This window comes from Lepidochelys kempii, chromosome 2 (genome assembly GCF_965140265.1).
Source record: "Lepidochelys kempii isolate rLepKem1 chromosome 2, rLepKem1.hap2, whole genome shotgun sequence".
Lineage (NCBI taxonomy): Eukaryota > Metazoa > Chordata > Testudines > Cheloniidae > Lepidochelys > Lepidochelys kempii.
In genome coordinates this window covers 43393359-43410999 of record NC_133257.1, presented here as the reverse complement: position 1 = coordinate 43410999, position 17641 = coordinate 43393359, and the positions used below count along the sequence as shown (strand labels likewise).

At 46.1% G+C, this 17641-nt stretch overlaps 1 protein-coding gene across 1 annotated transcript in view; it reads left to right on the top strand.

The window, feature by feature from the left end:
- The first annotated feature begins 484 nt into the window (after window positions 1–484).
- Window positions 485–17641, top strand: part of LOC140906500 (neural-cadherin-like) — a 94606-nt gene continuing 77449 nt past the window's right edge. Inside the window, exon 1 of the mRNA XM_073330553.1 lies at window positions 485–748. The gene's annotated coding sequence lies outside the window, so the exon portion shown is untranslated. The remainder of the gene's footprint in view (window positions 749–17641) is intronic.

Below are 17641 nucleotides of genomic sequence, written 5' to 3'. Positions count from 1 at the left end.
TCCTTGCACCTGGGGCCGGGGCTGCTGCTGCTGCTGCGGACGGCCCAGTGCCTGGACCGGGAAGCCCGGCCGCGGTACACCCTGTCCCTGCGGCGGCCGAGGGCAGCCGGCTCCTCTCGGCGGGCGCTGCTGCGGGTCCGGGTGCTGGACCGGAACGATCACCGGCCTCGCATCCCCGCCGGGCCGCCCCTGGACGTGGACGAGCTGGCGCCGCTGGGCAGCGAGGTGGCCTGGCTGCGCGCCCTGGACGGGGACGAAGGAGCCAACGCGCTGCTCACCTACCGCTCGTGGCCGGCCGGCGCCGGCAGCCGCCTGCTCTTCGTGGTGCCCCGCAGCGGGCAGGTGCTCACGGTGGGCTCCCTGCTGGGGCGCCGCAGGCTCAGCCTCTGGGTCTCGGCGCAGGACCACGGGCTGCCCCGGCCTCTGCGGAGCCCGGCGCGGCGGCTGCAGCTGGCGGTGCGGAGAGAGGGCGCCCGCAGGGCCCGCTCGCCCCTGCCCCAGAAGCAGCCGCCGGGCTCCGGCTCCATCTCCTACACGGCGCGGGTCCCGGCCGGGGCGCGGCTCGGGGACCCCATATTCACCGTGCCGGACACACGCTACCAGGCGGCCGGCAGCTGGTTCGAGCTGGCTTCTCCCGCCGCCCCCGTGGAGCTGGAGCGGGCGTCAGGCCGCCTCCACCTGAGCCGGGAGCTGCCGCGGGGCGGCCGCGCCGAGGCCCTGGTGAGAGTGCACCGGCGGGGCGGGCAAGGTAAGGCTGGCGCTGCCCGGGCGCGGAGGGGGAAGGCGGGGGCCGCTGGTGGCGGCGCTGGGTGCCCGGCGGAGAGACGTGGGGGCCCCAGCTTCCTCTGCCCGCCGGCGGTACTGCCGCCTCTCCCCGCGGAGCCGACCGGGGGCCCCATGATCGCGGCTGTGCCCCGAAAGGCCGCGGCGCTCTCGGGCTAACGCAGGGGGCTCCGCGGGTGCCGGGGGCGGGTGCTGCACAGAACCGAGAGGTGCGCGCAGCCCCAGCCAGGGGACCCCGTTTCCTCTCCTCTCCCGGCGGGCTGGGGTGGAGGGAGAGGGGAACAGCGCGAGTGTGTTTAACTGCATTAGAACTGGCCGCCCCCGCTGCTGCCCTAATAGTATTGGTGGCCCCTGCGGTGTCGCCTTCTTCTCTTGGGTCTGGAAGCGCCAGCGTGTGGTGGCCGCAAGACATTGTCTGATGCGCTTTGCAGACAGAGCAAAATACTCATCCCCTACAGCCTAGGAAGTACGCTCGTGGCATTACCGGTCCCCCGCCCCTACTGTTCCTCACACGTGCTTGTCAACTGTTGGAAATGGCCCACCTTGATTATCACTACAAAAGTGTTGGTGGTTTTTTTTTTTTCCTCTCCTGCTGGTAATAGCTCACCTTACCTGATCACTCTTATTACAGTGTGGATGGTAACACCCATTGTTTCATGGTCTCTGTGTATATAAAATCTCCCCACTGTATTTTCCACTGCATGCATCCAATGAAGTGAGCTGTAGCTCAGGAAATCTTATGCTCAAATAAATTTGTTAGTCTCTAAGGTGCCACAAGTCCTCCTTTTCTTTGTGTGGATACAGACTAACACCGCTGCTACTCTGAAACTGGTTTTATACTGTGGATGCTGTTGTGGGGTAGGTCTGCTTCAAATCTCCTGAAATGTGTTGCACTCAAAACCCCCCTACCATAGAAGCTGTGCAGTATGACACAACTATGAGCCTGTATAACATGTGCCTATCTGCACACTCGGGATGTGTGCCTGTTGCAGTCTGTTGCTTTTGAGTCTGATAGGAAGACATTGGGGATTTTTAAATGGTCTTCTGGATATTTTAGCATTTCCCACCTCTTTCCAAATCAGGCTCATGAATACACTAATGAATCGGGGGCAGTGAGCATATGGTGGGGGTTCTGACTGGAGAAAGAGCATAGAGTAATTTGAAAACAAAGTATTTGTGAGGGAAGTTCAATTATGTGTTCATTCTGACCTGTAGTTCTTAAAAATAATCCATAAATCGAAGTCGAACATCAGATAAAAATATTTTTAAAAACTGCAGCCCATGGGCTGCTAAATTTGATAAGAAGCATGGTGTCTAGCCTTATTGATATGGAACCATCGCACAAAAAGTGAACTGATTAAAAACTTGAGTGTCAGGTTTCACTATGACAGGTTTCAGAGTAACAGCCCTGTTAGTCTGTATTCGCAAAAAGAAAAGGAGGACTTGTGGCACCTTAGAGACTAACCAATTTATTTGAGCATGAGCTTTCGTGAGCTACAGCTCACTTCATCGGTTTTTCTATGTGCATGCATGAAGCCCATTAATGTTAGTGGAAATAGATGTGATAACAGAATCACAGAAGATTAGGGCTGGAAGAGAGGTCATCTAGTCCAACCCCCTGCTCAGAGCAGGACCAACATCAACTAAATCAGAGGTGGGCAAACTACAGTGGCCCGTGGGACCATCCTGCCCAGCCCTGGAGCTCCCGGCCGGGGAGGCTAGCCCCTGGCCCCTCCCCCGCTGTTCTTTTGCAGCCGTGTGGGTAGCGCGGCTTGCACCCACCCACCTCCTAGGCTTTCCAATAAGCCTGTCCTGCAGCTCTGAATGGCATGGTAAGGGGGCAGGGAGAGGGGAGGTTGGATAAGGGGCAGGAGGTCCTGGGGGGGTTGTCAGGGGGCGGTTGGATGGGGTGGAGGTTTGGGGGGGGGCGGTCAGGAGACAGGGGGTGGGGAAGGGTCCCGGGAGGGGGGAGACAGGGAGCAGTGGGGGTTGGATAGGGGGTGGGGTCCTGGGGGGGCTGTTAGGGATGGGGAGATCAGGGGACAAGGAGTGGAGCAGGGGGTTGGATAGGTCAGGGAGCCTGTTGGGGCAGACAGGGAGCAGGGGGAGTTGGATAGGGGGGTGGGATCCTGGGGGGGTGGTTAGGGGTAGGGGGGGTCCCGAGAGGGGGCAGTCGGGACAAGGAGCAGGGAGGGTTGGATGGGTCAGAGGTTGTGAGGGGGGCAGTTGGGGTAGGAAGTGGGAGGGGGCGGGGGGCAGGCTGTTTGTGGAGGCACAGTCTTCCCTACCCATCCCTCCATACCGTTTCACACCCCGTTGTGGCCCTCAGGCCAAAACATTTGCCCACCCCTGAACTAAATCATCCCAGCCAGGGCTTTGTCAAGCCAGGCCTTAAAAACCTCTAAGGATGGAGAGTCCACCACCTCCCTAGGGAACCCATTACAGTGCTTCACCACCCTCCTAGTGAAGTAGTGTTTCCTAATATCCAACCTAGACCTGCCCCACTGCAACTTGAGACCACTGCTCCTTGTTCTGTCATCTGTCACCACTGAGAACAGCCTAGCTCCATCCTCTTTGGAACCCCCCTTCAGGTAGTTGAAGTCTGCTATCAAATCCCCCCTCACTCTTCTCTTCTGCAGACTAAATAAGCCCAGTTCCCTCAGCCTCTCCTCGTAAATTGTGTGCCCCAGCCCCCTGATCATTTTTGTTGCCCTCCGCTAGACTCTGTCCAATTTGTCCACATCCTTTTTGTAGTGGGGGACCCTAAACTGCATGCAATACTCCAGATGTGGCCTCACCGGTGCCAAATCGAGGGGAATAATCACTTCCTTCGATCTGCTGGCGGTGCTCCTACTAATGCAGCCCAATATGCTGTTAGCCTTCTTGGCAGCAAGGGCAAACTGCTGACTCATATCTAGCTTCTCATCCACTGTAATCCCCCTTTTCTGCAGAACTGCTGCTTAGCCAGTCTGTCTCCAGCCTGTAGTGGTGCATGGGATTCTTCCGTCCTAAGTGCAGGACTTCTTTTGACCCAATCCTTCAATTTGTCTAGGTCACGCTGGACCCTATCCCTATCCTCCAGCATATCTGCCTCTCCCCGCAGCTTCGTGTCATCTACGAACTTGCTGAGGGTGCAATCCATCCCATCATTCAGATAATTAATAAGATGTTGAACAAAACCAGCCCTAGGACCAACCCCTGGGGTACTCCCCTTGATACCACCTGCCAACTAGACATTGAGCCATTGATCACTATCCATTGAGCCTGACAATCTAGCTAGCTTTGTATCCACCTTATAGTCCATTCATCCAATCCATACTTTTTTAACTTGCTGGCAAGAATACTCTGGGAGACTGTATCAAAAGCTTTGCTAAAGTCAACATATATCATGTCCAATGCTTTCCCCATATCTGCAGAGCCAGTTATCTCATCATAGAAGGCAATCAGGTTGGTCAGGCATGACTTGCCCTTGGCAAATCCATGTTGACTGTTTCTGTTCACCTTCCTCTCCTCCAAGTGCTTCAAAATGGTTTCCTTGAGTACCTGCTCCATGATTTTTCCAGGGACTGAGGTGAGGCTGACTGGTCTGTAGTTCCCTGGCTTCTCCTTCTTCCCTTTTTTAAAGATGGGTACTATATTTGCCTTTTTCCAATCATCCAGGACCTCCCCCGATCGCCACAAGTTTTCAAAGATAATGGCCAGTGGCTCTGCAATCACATCAGCCAGTTCTCCCAGGACCCTCGGATGCATTAGATCTGGACCCATGGACTTGTGCATGTCCAGCTTTTCTAAATAGTCCTTAACCTGTTCATTCACCACTGAGGTCTGCTCACCTCCTCCCCATACTGTATTGCCCAGGACAGCAGTGTGGGAACTGACCTTGTCTGTGAAGACCAAGGCAAAACAAGTATTGAGTACCATTCAGCTTTTTCTGTATCACCTGTCACTAGGTTGCCTCCCCCATTCATTAATGGTCCCACACTTTCCCTGATATGTTAGCAACAAGAAAAAGATCTGTAGATACCCTTCTTGTTATCCTTCATATCACTTGGTAGCTGCAACTCCAGGTGGGTTTTGGCCTTCCTGATTACACCCCTGCATGCTCAAGCAATATTTTTATACTCCCCCCATGTCATCTGTCCAAGTTTCCACTTCTTGTAAGCGTCCTTTTTGTGTTCAGCTAAGCTGGTCACCTGTCATCAGGGCTGGCTCTAGGATTTTTGCCTCTCCAAGCAAAAAAAATTTTTGGCCATCCCTGCTTTTTTTTGTGTGCCCCCGGCTCCACCCCAACTCCGCCCCTTCTGAACCCCTTCCCCAAATCCCCGGCCCCACCTCCTCCCCTGGGCATACTGCATTCCCCCCCCCATTGCTTCCTGTGGCTTCCCCTCCCCCCAAACCCCCGCCCTAGCTCACCTCTACTCCATCTGCTCCCCTAAACACGCCTCCGCTCTGCTTCTCCCCCCTCCCTCTCAGGTGGGAGAAGCTCCCCTGTTCAGGGGAGCAGACGGAGCGGAGGTGAGCGAGGGTTGGGGGGAAGTGCAGGAAGTAATGGCGGGGGGAGTAGAGGAACCACTCCCCGCCCCAGCTCACCTCTGCTCCACCACCGCCGCCTCCCCCGAGCATGCCGCTGCTCAGCTTCTCCCTCCTTCCCTCCAAGGTTTGCTGATTCGTGCGTGGCAAGCCTGGGGGAGGGGGAGAAGCGGAGTGGCGGCGGGGTGCTCAGGGAAGCAGGCGAGCTGGGGCGGCGGGGGCACGTTTCTAGGGGCGGCGTGGTCAGCGCTGGAACGCCGTCCCTAGAAATGTGCTGCCCCAAGCACCTGCTTGTTTTGCTGGTGCCTAGAGCTGGCCCTGCCTGCCATATTTGCTATTCTTTCTGCACCCTCAATAAGGCTTCTTTAAAATACAGCCAGCTTTCCTGGGCTCCTTTCCCCCTCATGTTAGCCTCCCAGGGGATCCTGCCCATCAGTTCCTTCAGTCTGCTTTTCTGAAATCCAGGGTCTGTATTTTGCTACTCTCCTTTCTTTTGTGAGGATCCTGAACTAAATCAGCTCGTGGTCACTGCTGCCCAGGTTGCCACCCACTTCTACTTCCCCAACCAATTCCTTCCTGTTTGTAAGCAGCAGGTCAAGAGGAGAACGGCCCCAGTTGGTTCCTCCAATAGTTGCACCAGGAAGTTGTTCCCAACACTCTCCAAAAACTTCCTGGATTGTCTGTGCACTGCTGTATTGCTCTCTCAGCAGATGTCAGGGTGATTGAAGTCCCCCATTAGAGCCAGGGCCTGTGTTCTGGAAACTTCAGTTAATTGTCCGAAGAAAGCCTTGTCTACCTCATTTTCCTGGTCTGGTGGTCTATAGCACACGCCCACCACGACATCACCCTTGTTGCTCTCACTTTTAAACTTAACCCAAAGACTCTCAACCGGCTTTTCTATAGTTTCATACTGGAGCTCTGAACAATCCTACTGCTCTCTTACGTAGAGTGCAACTCCTCCACCTTTCCCCGCCCCCACCTGTCCTTCCTGAACAGTTTACAACCATCTATGACAGTGCTCCAGTCATGTGAGCTACGCCACCAAATCTCTGTTATTCCAATCTCATCATTGTTCTTTGACTGTGCCAGGACTTCCAATTCTTCTTGCTTGTTTCCCAGGCTTCTTGCATTTGTGTACATGCACCTAAGATAACTAGCTGATTGCCCTGCTTTCTCAGTATGAATCAGGAGGGCCCCCCTGTTGCACTCCCCTCCTTGTGTTTCCTCCCGGTATCCCACTTACCTCACGGCTTAGGTCACCTTCCCTCTGCAAACCTAGTTTAAAGCCCTCCTCACTAGGTTAGCAAGCCTGCCTGCGAAGATGCTCTTCCCTCTGTTCGTTAGGTGGATCACATCTCTTCCTAGCAATTCTTCTTCCCGAAACAACATCCGGGAATGGAAAGGGGAGGGAAATAAAACATTTTAAATTCCTTTAAATAGTAGAAACTAGAAATGAAGGTGGGTCAAAATATCAAATAGTCTGTTATATAAATTGGGTCATGAAACACTCAAAGTAAACTAAAATATTTCCATTCTCCAAATTGTACATGGGTCACTAAGTAATTGTCACACTTGTATGTCACTTCAGTTCCCTATCAATTTGCCAGGATGAGAGTTGCTCATGACTTTTGCTTACAATGAGGTCTTTACAGATTTTGGAAATGTTTTTTACAGACTGATGACTTGGAGAATTGACAGATGGTGCAAAAATTACAAGCAAACGCAAACATGGGCTCTTTATTATCCTCAGACAATTGTGCATGTACTGAGAATCAAATAGCCTCCAGACAGAGAATTATTCTTATACACATGTGCCACTCAGTTCAGTGGAGAAATACCATTTACCATAGTGTAAATCTCTTCATTTTTTAAAGAGACTATGGCTATGTCTACACTACAGAGCATATGTTGGTATAGCCCCCTACTGTAAACACAGCCTATACTGAAAGAAGGAGTTTTTTGGTCTGTGTAAGAACACCACTTCCTAGAATGCTGTTAAATTCTGTTAACTACATTGACAAAAGTGCTAATCCACTGACATAGCTGTGGCTGTGCTGGGGGTTTTGTCAGCATAGCTGTGTCACTCTAGAGTGTGGGGTTTTCACACCCCTGCTGATATAATTTAAGAGTAGGCCAAGTCTAGTTTAAAGCAAACAAATGTCTAACAGATAATTTCTCATTCAGACTACATCTAGAACTGTAAAAGTTTCATTGAGGATGTTGCTTGTCTGTAAGTAAATAGAGTAAATACCATTATGAACAATATTTTATAAAATCATTCATACAGTTGTGATCTGTAATGTGGTGCTCTTTAAAATGTTGCTTTTCTACCATGTTCTATGCCCTGAAAATGTATTGACAACAAACGAGCCACAGGGTGAAAAAAATTCAATAATCAAGTAGGACAAGGTCATTTTTATACTCCTTCCCTCGACTGCTTTTTAAATTAAGGTAGAACTCTGTCATAATTTTGGACAATCACTAACTTCAGACTTCTCACTTTTTAAATCACTTTTGTCAGGTATAGATCATTAAATAGTTTAGCAGTTTTGAACAAATATTTTATGTAGAGAATCTGGTGAGATGTGTAACACTGATCAAATAATATTTTCCTGTTTTTTGCCTTTACCCAGTTAAATATAATTAACAGTTACTTTCTAAAGGCTGACATGTTAATCAATATTATGAAACACATATCAAGCCTTACTGCTTTTTACCTTATTAATTTAAATACAAAATTAACAGATCTGTACTGACTTTCATCCATTATGTAGAAATTACAAAGGGAAATAGACATTTTTTCATGTGCTGCTTCACCACTGACATGTTTGCTTTTACATGTTTTAATATTTTAGAGAAAAAAGGACTGATTAAAAATTGGACCTCTATTTTTTTCTGATCTGCTTTATTTTTGATTAATTTATAGCACTCTTCCTACATACCTGAATCCTAGAAGCAGAAAATACATATTTCATTCAGTTAGGTCACTGAAATGAGTTGCAAGTGTCCAGTGTACAACAAGATTAATTTGATTCCTAACTGTTGGAGTAGCTCCTAGGAGACATAGTTATGCTCTAGGTTTTGTCAGAATAGGACCCCATTGTGCAAGGCACTGCAAAACGCAGAACAAGAAGATGGTGCCTACTCCACAGAATTTACAATCTATACATTCAATATAAAATTTTGTACAGTGCTTATGAATTGCCTTGTTTACCTGTGAAAAGTAAATGTCCATTGTAAGAATGAAAACTGAGATGTACAGTGTCTGGCTCTCTTCAGTTTTTTATATTCGGGGTAGCACCCAGAAACCTTGACCAGAATTAGGGCCCAGTTGTGTAAGGCAGTGTACGGATATAAAGGTGAACGTGGTCTCTTCCTCAAAGAGTTTACAATCAAGATTTGTATGTGAAGATTAAATGAGCTACTGGCCTGTTTTTCCTGGGATACTGAATACTTGCAGATCCCATGTGTGTGTTCAACAGCTCTGAAAATCAGGTCATAAGCTCCTGACATGAATGGACAATAACTAAGGTGTAGATGAATTCACACGCTGACCCACAATCTCCAGAGATTTATATTGATGCTTTCAGTGTATCATGCTTTAAAAAGTGGAAGAAAACTAAGTGTCCATTACACTTAGAGTTCAAAACACACTTCTGTTTTGACATAAATAAGCTTCCAGATCTTAGGTGCTTTTGAAAATCCCACCCTTAAGTGGCTTTGGACCAGAAGTCCCATTAACTTTCAATGGGATTTGTGATTCTGAGCTATTTCGTGTTTCTGAAATCCCACCTTCAGTGATACTACATAAACTAATATCCAAAGAACTACAGTGTAAAATCAGAAATTGAGGTAGGAAGCATTTGGTCTTCTAGTTCAGTGGTTCTCAAAGCTGGTCTGCCGCTTGTTCAGGGAAAGCCCCCTGGCACGCCAGGCCAGTTTGTTTACCTGCCGCATCCGCAGGTTTGGCTGATCGCAGCTCCTACTGGCCGTGGTTCGCCGCTCCAGGCCAATGGGGGCTGCGGGAAGCGGCACAGGCCAAGGGATGTGCTGGCCGCCCTTCCCGCAGCCCCCATTGGCCTGGAGCAGTGAACCATAGCCAGTGGGAGCCACGATCAGCTGATCCTGCGGAGGTGGCAGGTAAACAAACTGGCCCGCCCCGCCCGGGGCTTTCGCTGAACAAGCGGTCGACCGGCTTTGAGAACCACTGATCTAGTTCACTCTGCAGTAGGTGCAGGATGCTCCAGGCTTGAAACAAGCTCCAGGGATTGAGAGCAAAGAGACAGAATAGATAATATTGAAAGAAGAGCCTCTTCAAATAGCAGTATGACCACAAGAGCTCAGAAGTGCAGCTTGAGTTTAGTGTCCCTTAAACCTGGGATATTTCAAAGCATCAAAATGGAATAGAAAACCAGTAGTTAGTTTATTACTGAAATATATAAAATACTTCTCGAACTGTTCAACTTGAATTGACATGAATTTCTCTCATGTTGTCCTTTTCACATGTGATGTTACAAATACTGTAACTGTGACTGAATTCAAATTGAAGATTCTCAAATGAAATTGATTTTCAGTCTGATTGAGGAGACTGTGGCATAGAGCAGCAGGGTCAGGGAGGGTTTTTTGTATGTAGTGTCTGATTGGCACAATGTGATAAGCACTCAACCTTTAGGGTTCCTCTTGGAAATAAGCCTTTGTTTAAAAAGGATTAAGTTTGAATTGAAATTCCTGAGAAAACAGCTTAGAGTGCATATTTAAAAAGTTTTAATTAGCCCCATTTTCTTTCTTTTTTACTTTCCTAATAGCTCTTCTGATGGCATTTTTTGTTAAAAAGCCTATGATCTGTGGAGCACAGATCTTAAAAATACATATACAGAATGCTTGTGTGTGTAAGTGGCTATGATTTCAAATTGAGATATAGGGACCATTTCTGCACACTTAACTTTTTTTTTTTTTTTATTTTCTCCCTTGAGATTCTAGAACAAGATACACCTAATTCCAGAATCAGAAACCCAACCTGGCAAGCCAGATCAAAGGTCACCACAATCCTTTCTTCTCCCAGTACCAGACTGATTCAAACCATATGTGCATAGCAAGGCCATGCCCTCTAATTCATCTGCTCTGCCAACAGAGGGGCTTGATCTACTTAAACCATGAAACCACTGTAATAGCCACAGCTCATTAGAAGGAGCAGCAACTCTCAGGATTAAGGTTATTGTGTTACCCTGCATGTATATATCTTCGGAAGAGGCTCATTGTAAAGAATAATGGGCTAGACTGCTTTTACCACCTGGTTAGTTACTGGGCTGTTCGCTGCTTGCGAGACCCTAGATGAGAGAGAAGCAGAAAAATAAGATTAATTTTTGGGGTGAAAATGATGAGTCTTTATATGGTGGAAAGTTGTTATGTAGTACTGTATGCAGTATGCAAGGAGCTCTGTTTTGGTGTTTAAATAGCTTCTCTGTCAAAGAAGTTTGAAAAAAGACAAGCAAAAGAAGATCCTTAGGATAGTTCATTCTCCCCTTTATTCTTAATGTCTGGCATGTTAAATCAACTCTTTGGAGCCTGTGACTTCATAGTTCAAAATTTTCATTGTTATAACAGGGTATGAAGCAATCTGCAAAGCCATTTCAAAGCCTGATCAAAGTTGTGAAATATGCCCCAAAATGTTAAACCTAGGGGACAATTTAAATAATTTCATGAAGGCCGTGGATGCCTTCCTACTCCGAGAAAGCTTACTGTGTGTATGTGCTTTATGGATTTAAGTTTGTTTTATTATACACATGCAGGAGTGGGTTACCACAGATCTTGTAAAATTGGCCAGTAGGCATATGCCACCATTTGTGATATTCCCTGCCTGCACTATACATCTGAATTCAGAATTCGGTTTTGTGTGTCTGGATGGAGGCTGAATTACACATTTACAAAACTGGAAGCTAAAGGTTTACGCCCAGTTGCATTTAAATGTGCCCAAACTTTTGGACATGTAGGCTACTAGTGGTCACTAGCGTGTGCAAAGACCTGATTTGTATGCATAATTGTGCAATGCATAAACATATAGGAACATACTCGGGCTGTCTTGCATATGGACCTTGGGTCCCTGATGTAGGGACCAAGTTTTCAAGAAGCTTGGGCACAGTTTTCCATGTTTCACATTTCAGTACTAAACACCACTTGAGCATAGGGTTGCCAACTTTCCAATTTCTTAAAATTGGACACTACAGCCCCCCTGCTCGCCTCCCCCCATTGCCCCCCAGGACTCACCTGCAGAGTGGGGCTGGGAGCTGAAGTGGAGCCTGCCCATGAGATGCAGATAGGAGTCCACCCTGGCTGAGAAGGGGCTGGTGTGGGTTGATGACCCAGTGCCACTGGTCCCCATGCCCTGGGTTAGGCTGACGGTGGCATTTGCAGGCAGCGATCAGTGGGGAGGGGGTAGCTGTCTGTCTGGGCAGGGCTGGGCTGGGGGAAATGTCCTTTCCTCCTCACACTGTGTGAGAGAGCTGGAGGCCAGGCTCCACAATGAGCTGCATGCCCTGAGCTTTAAGGGTGCTGCTCCCCAACCCTCCCAGGCCGGACTGAGCCCCATCCAAGTGGCACGGGGAAGGAGGCGAAACAGGAGCTGGTGCCGCATGTGATCCCTGGCTCAGGTTGCGGCTCCGGTGCCAGTCACGGATGTCTTGTAACGTGCGTCTTGTAGCCCCTGGAGCAGCTTCCCATGAAGATGGGGTGTGTCTGCAGTGGGCGGGTGGGGGCAGAGCTGGGGAGCAGAGAGGAGAGTGGAAAATAGGACACAATCCAAACACAGTCCAGCAGCATGCATTGGCACCCACCTGGCTCAGAGCCGTGCTTCCCCCAGCTCTCTGCAAGTGCCCCGCTGTGGTCACATGCTGCGGTGGGCGCTGCCTTGGTTCTCCCCCCCCCCCCCCGTTCTGACACTCCTGTGGGCAGTAACCAGACTTTTGGTGTTCAATCAGTACTTCTGACTGAACACTGTACAGGTCCCCTTTTGACCAAACTTTCCCGGTCAAAAACCGGACACCTGGCAACCGAACCCTACTTCAGCAGCAGACATTTTTTTTTGGTGATCTCCCATCCAAGTACTGGCACAGTACAATCTTTCTTAGTGTCTGGGGTTCAATAGGATTACAACAGGTAGTGAATGCAGGTAATAATCTCTTTACTAGGGCTGTCCAAGTGATTAAAAAAATTAATCACGATTAATCACGCTGTTTATACAATAATAGAATATCATTTATTTAAATATTTTTGGATGTTTTCCACATTTTCAAATATATTGATTTCAATTACAACACAGAATACAAAGTGTACAGTGCTCACTTTATATTTATTTTTTATTACAAATATCTGCATTGTAAAAAAAAACAAAACAAAAGAAATAGTATTTTTCAATTCACCTAATACAAGTGCTGTAGTGCAATCTCTTTATCATGAAAGTTGAATTTACAAATGATAGAATTTTATGTACAAAAAATAACTGCATTCAAAAATAAAATAGACAACTTTAGAGCCTGCAAGTCCACTCAGTCCTACTTCTTGTTCAGCCAATCGCTCAGACAAACAAGTTTGGTTACAACTTGCAGGAGATAATGCTGCTCGTTTCTTGTTTACAATGTCACCTGAAGGTGAGCACAGGTGTTCTCATGGCACTGTTGTAGCCAGTGTCGCAAGATATTTACGTGCCAGATGCGCTAAAGATTCATATGTCCCTTCATGCTTAAACCACCATTCCAGAGGACGTGTGTCCATGCTGATGACGGGTTCTGCTTGATAACAATCCAAAGCAGTGCGGACCGACACATGTTCATTTTCATCATCTGAGTCAGATGCCACCAGCAGAAGGTTGATTTTCTTTTTTGGTGCTTTGGGTCTGTAGTTTCCGCATCAGAGTGTTCTCTTTTAAGACTTCTGAAAGCATGCTTCACACCTCATCCCTCTCAGATTTTGGATGGCACTTCAGATTCTTAAACCTTGGATTGAGTGCTGTAGCTCACGAAAGCTTATGCTCAAATAAATTTGTTAGTCTCTAAGGTGCCACAAGTACTCCTTTTTCTTTTTGCGAATACAGACTAATGCAGCTGCTACTCTGAAACCTGAAATATAATCAAGAGGAATTTTGGAACCTGCTGTTAATTAAGTGGAAAGAAAAATCTCAGGGAATGCTAATTTATTATCGGTTATAAAAATGGAAATACACTATAACTTTCTCCAAAACTCGGTAGAAATGTGCATATACAACTTGATGCTGATCATGCCCATTATGTCTTAGTTCCACATATGTGCTTGTTTCATATCTATTGTTCAGGAACATATGCCCCAGTTTTACCAGGACAAGCCTGAGGGTTTTTTTACATGAACTTCTTTCAAGGTCCTTGAAATGACAAAAAACAATTTCATTAGTCAAAATTTCTGCATTTTTTAAAAATAACTGCAAAATATTTGTTTATGATATGTATTCTCTTAGGTAGAGTTTGTTTACCATGAACAAACAGTCCGGTGAAAGGAGTGTTCTAGGTTATAGACAATTCTTGAAGCTCAGAGAAAAGTCAAATTAATATAGACCTTCTCAAAGCTCTTCTGTTCAAAGTGAATGTGAATGGCATTTTGTCAGAGTTTCACGCAGAATACAAGTTACTGGGGGGAAATGGTACACTCAAAAAAAAAATCTCTGTTCAGTGAGAAGCTGGCATGAGGAATGCAAGTGGAAAAGTGAGTGTACTGTACCTTCATGTGTTGTGTTACTACTTCATGATACCATTTCATGACCCTAAAAATTGTCATCACAAATGTGCCTTAGTTATTGATTTAGAAAAGTATGGACATCTTACTAAATATTTAAAAGTCAGGATTAATTTCTCCAATTAAAAAAAAACTGAATTATAGGCTCACATTGACGAGAGACTAAGCATCACAGCTTATTGATAAATGTTTGAATAACTTCTAAACCTCAATTGTGTGTTACATATACCAATATGAGGATTCCTTTTAAGGGGAAATGACATTTTTATTGAAGGAATTAATTTATCTCTAGTTAACAACCACCAGCAAGTGCTCTGAAAGACACACACACACACACAGGTAATGCAGAACATTTGTCATAGCAGTGGGATTGTAGGTGTCAAGGTTCCTTCCTCACTCTGAACTCTAGGGTACAGATGTGGGGACCTGCATGAAAGACCCCCTAAGTTTATTCTTACCAGCTTAGGTTAAAAACTTCCCCAAGGTACAAACTTTGCCTTGTCCTTGAACCCTATGCTGCCACCACCAAGCGTGTTGAACAAAGAACAGGGAAAGAGCCTACTTGGAGACATCTTCCCCCAAAATATCCCCCCAAGCCTTACACCCCCTTCCCTGGGGAAGGCTTGATAAAAATCCTCACTAATTTGTACAGGTGAACACAGACCCAAGCCCTTGGATCTTAAGAACAATGAAAAATCAATCAGCTTCTTAAAAGAAGAATTTTAATTAAAGAAAAGATAAAAATCACCTCTGTAAAATCAGGCTGGTAAACACCTTACAGGGTAATCAGATTCAAAACACAGAGAATCCCTCTAGGCAAAACCTTAAGTTACAAAAAGACACAAAAACAGGAATATACATTCCATTCAGCACATCTTATTTTACCAGCCATTAAACAAAAGGAAATCTAACGCATTTCTAGCTAGATTACTTACTAACAGTTGTAAGGCTGCATTCCTGATCTGCTCCTGGCAAAAGCATCACACAGACTGACAGACTCTTTGTTCTCCCCCCTCTCCCTCTGCCTCCAGCTTTGAGACTGTCTTGTCTCCTCATTGGTCATTTTGGTCAGGTGCCAGGGAGGTTATCTTAGCTTCTTAACTCTTTACAGGTGAAACGGTTCTGCCTCCGGCCAGGAGGGATTTTTTAGCACTGTATACAGAAAGGTGGTTACCCTTCCCTTTATTTTTATGACAGTAGGATTGACAAGAAAGAACCCAGCCCTTGTTGGATGGAACCTCACAAGGTATTTCCTTAGGGAATATTCAAAAGTTGTGAGAGAAAGAAGTGACCTAACAAGAAGTAGTGAAGAAGACATAGTCCCCAAACAAGTTCTTGCCTGTACACTGAAGAGGGATGGAGTGTGTGTTACAGTTTTTGCCAACCATGTCATCAGTGATGACCAACCCCTTTGACACTGAATCACATCCAGAGGTGCTTACCAACACATCTTCTGGCTTGTATATAACGTCGGATATACAAGAGTTTCTACTGACAATAGCAGATGTTGGTGAAGAACAAATGGAGAAATTTGTGAGATGTGCACTTGATTTTGATGGGACACGTAACTTCTTCAGCCCAGTCAAGAAATCTGCATCCAAACATTTGCTGACATGGCCAAGAAGGCCAAATTTAAGTCTATCAGTCCAGAAATTGTATTCCTCAGCGTCTTGTCCTTAGCAAGTTACAGAGATGATGTTTCAGTTGCAACTGTTCTTAGGCACAGGTCTAATTGGGACACTATGTCCCTTTTCCATGGTGATGGAACAATGAGAGTAAGAGACAAAGCTGAATTAGGGCACCATCTGGAAGCTCAAGCTAAAAATCCATGAGCTAAGAATATGCAACAAAGAAACCACCATGTGTATCAGATGTCATGGCTGTCATACAAATGATGGCTGGAGACAAATTCCACACATTGAATGAATAGGCTGCCAAGTACCTGAGGCAGTCCTAAAAGAATTTGACAACATTAATTCTGTAATAAGTCTTCGACAGATATAACAACAGTAACTCACTGTGAAAACTGTAGAAAGATAGTGCTGGACATAATCTAAGGTTTGATGCAAGAATAACCAGGTGATTGGTGGATGCCCTGTGCCTCTGTGGCATCCAACAAACAGTTGCTTGCACAATTCCTCTTTGAATATATGGTTCAAAATACACCTGAGCATGTAGAAGCACACCCAGCACAAGTACTCCTTGCTGGAGGCTTTTTCAATGGTCAGGTACCAAAGTCCATCACCAGAGAGATGTTGAAGAAGCCCAGGACTTGTACGGTATTCAAGAGGTAACAGACACAAGGATGCTTCTGCATGTTTTATGTGCCAATATGGCTTTTGGGTCTCTTGGGGTCAAAGAAACTATAGTAAATTTGATCACCTGACACAGAAGTTTTGGTCCTTGCTGTTCACTACTTTCCATAAATGGAACACACAGATAACACGTGGATTGAAACAGGCACTTTACCAGCACAGTTGACAAGCCTCATATCATACCTGTGCATGCAATTGGTGACACACTCACTCTGACTTCTGCAATATGCTTCCTGCTGTACATGCATTAACACAATGTGACTGTCATCCCTATTTGGTATGGGAGTGGGGAGAGTCTACGTTCAATGTCAAAACAAAGGGAGCTTACTACTTCAGAGATCTTGCCAAATTGGTTGAGAGTAATAGACAATCTGCAGCTTCTGCTTCAAGGACGGTGGTAGCAGTGCTGTATGACTAGAGCAAGAAAGAAAAGGAGACCCACGAAGACCTGAATTGCTTGCACCTCCATCTAGCCATCAAAAAGGACAAGTCACTAGCCAAACTTCCACCATGTGAGGACAGTTTTGAAGAGCATATCAAAAGAGCATCTTGGCAAACAAAGATTTTGATCACCATAACAACATGGGTGTATTTTTCAAGGGTACAATGGCATCTGAGCTTCTACAAGAATCTTATTTGAGCCTTTATCAGTAGGAGTTGCTGTGCAATCAACTGTCTGTAGTCAGAACAATCTTTCCCACGCAGAACTGTGTACATGCCAAGGGAATGAAGACTGTGATAACCACACACTCTCGACAGAGATCATAATGATGAATAAGATGATGATGATGACTAGAAACATTACCAATGCTATTACATGTCAATGGTACCTATACACATTTATTAGAGTTTTTATTTTACCTTTTAGATGGTGGTTGTGATGCTTTGAGGTCACAAAGTAATCCAGTTTTATGTCTTGAAATAATTCATAGTAACAAAAATGACTGCAGATGTTAAAATGACCACTTGGAAATGTATTGCTGTCATTGTTTATTACCATAGAAATGGGGATAAACAGATACCACTTGACGGCTTCACATCATACTTTATCTTAAAATAGACATAATAAGATTTGAAATGGGGTGTGTGTGTGTAGACAGGGTACATTAAGTTGACCAAATTGGTGGTGTCTACTGCTTGCCTATAATGTATAAGCGTGTAATAGATACTTGAGTGTTCTTGCCCAGCAGCTGAAGACATATCTGCAAATAGCTTTGGGTAGTACAGGAATTAAGTGCCTGTGAGTTTGACACACT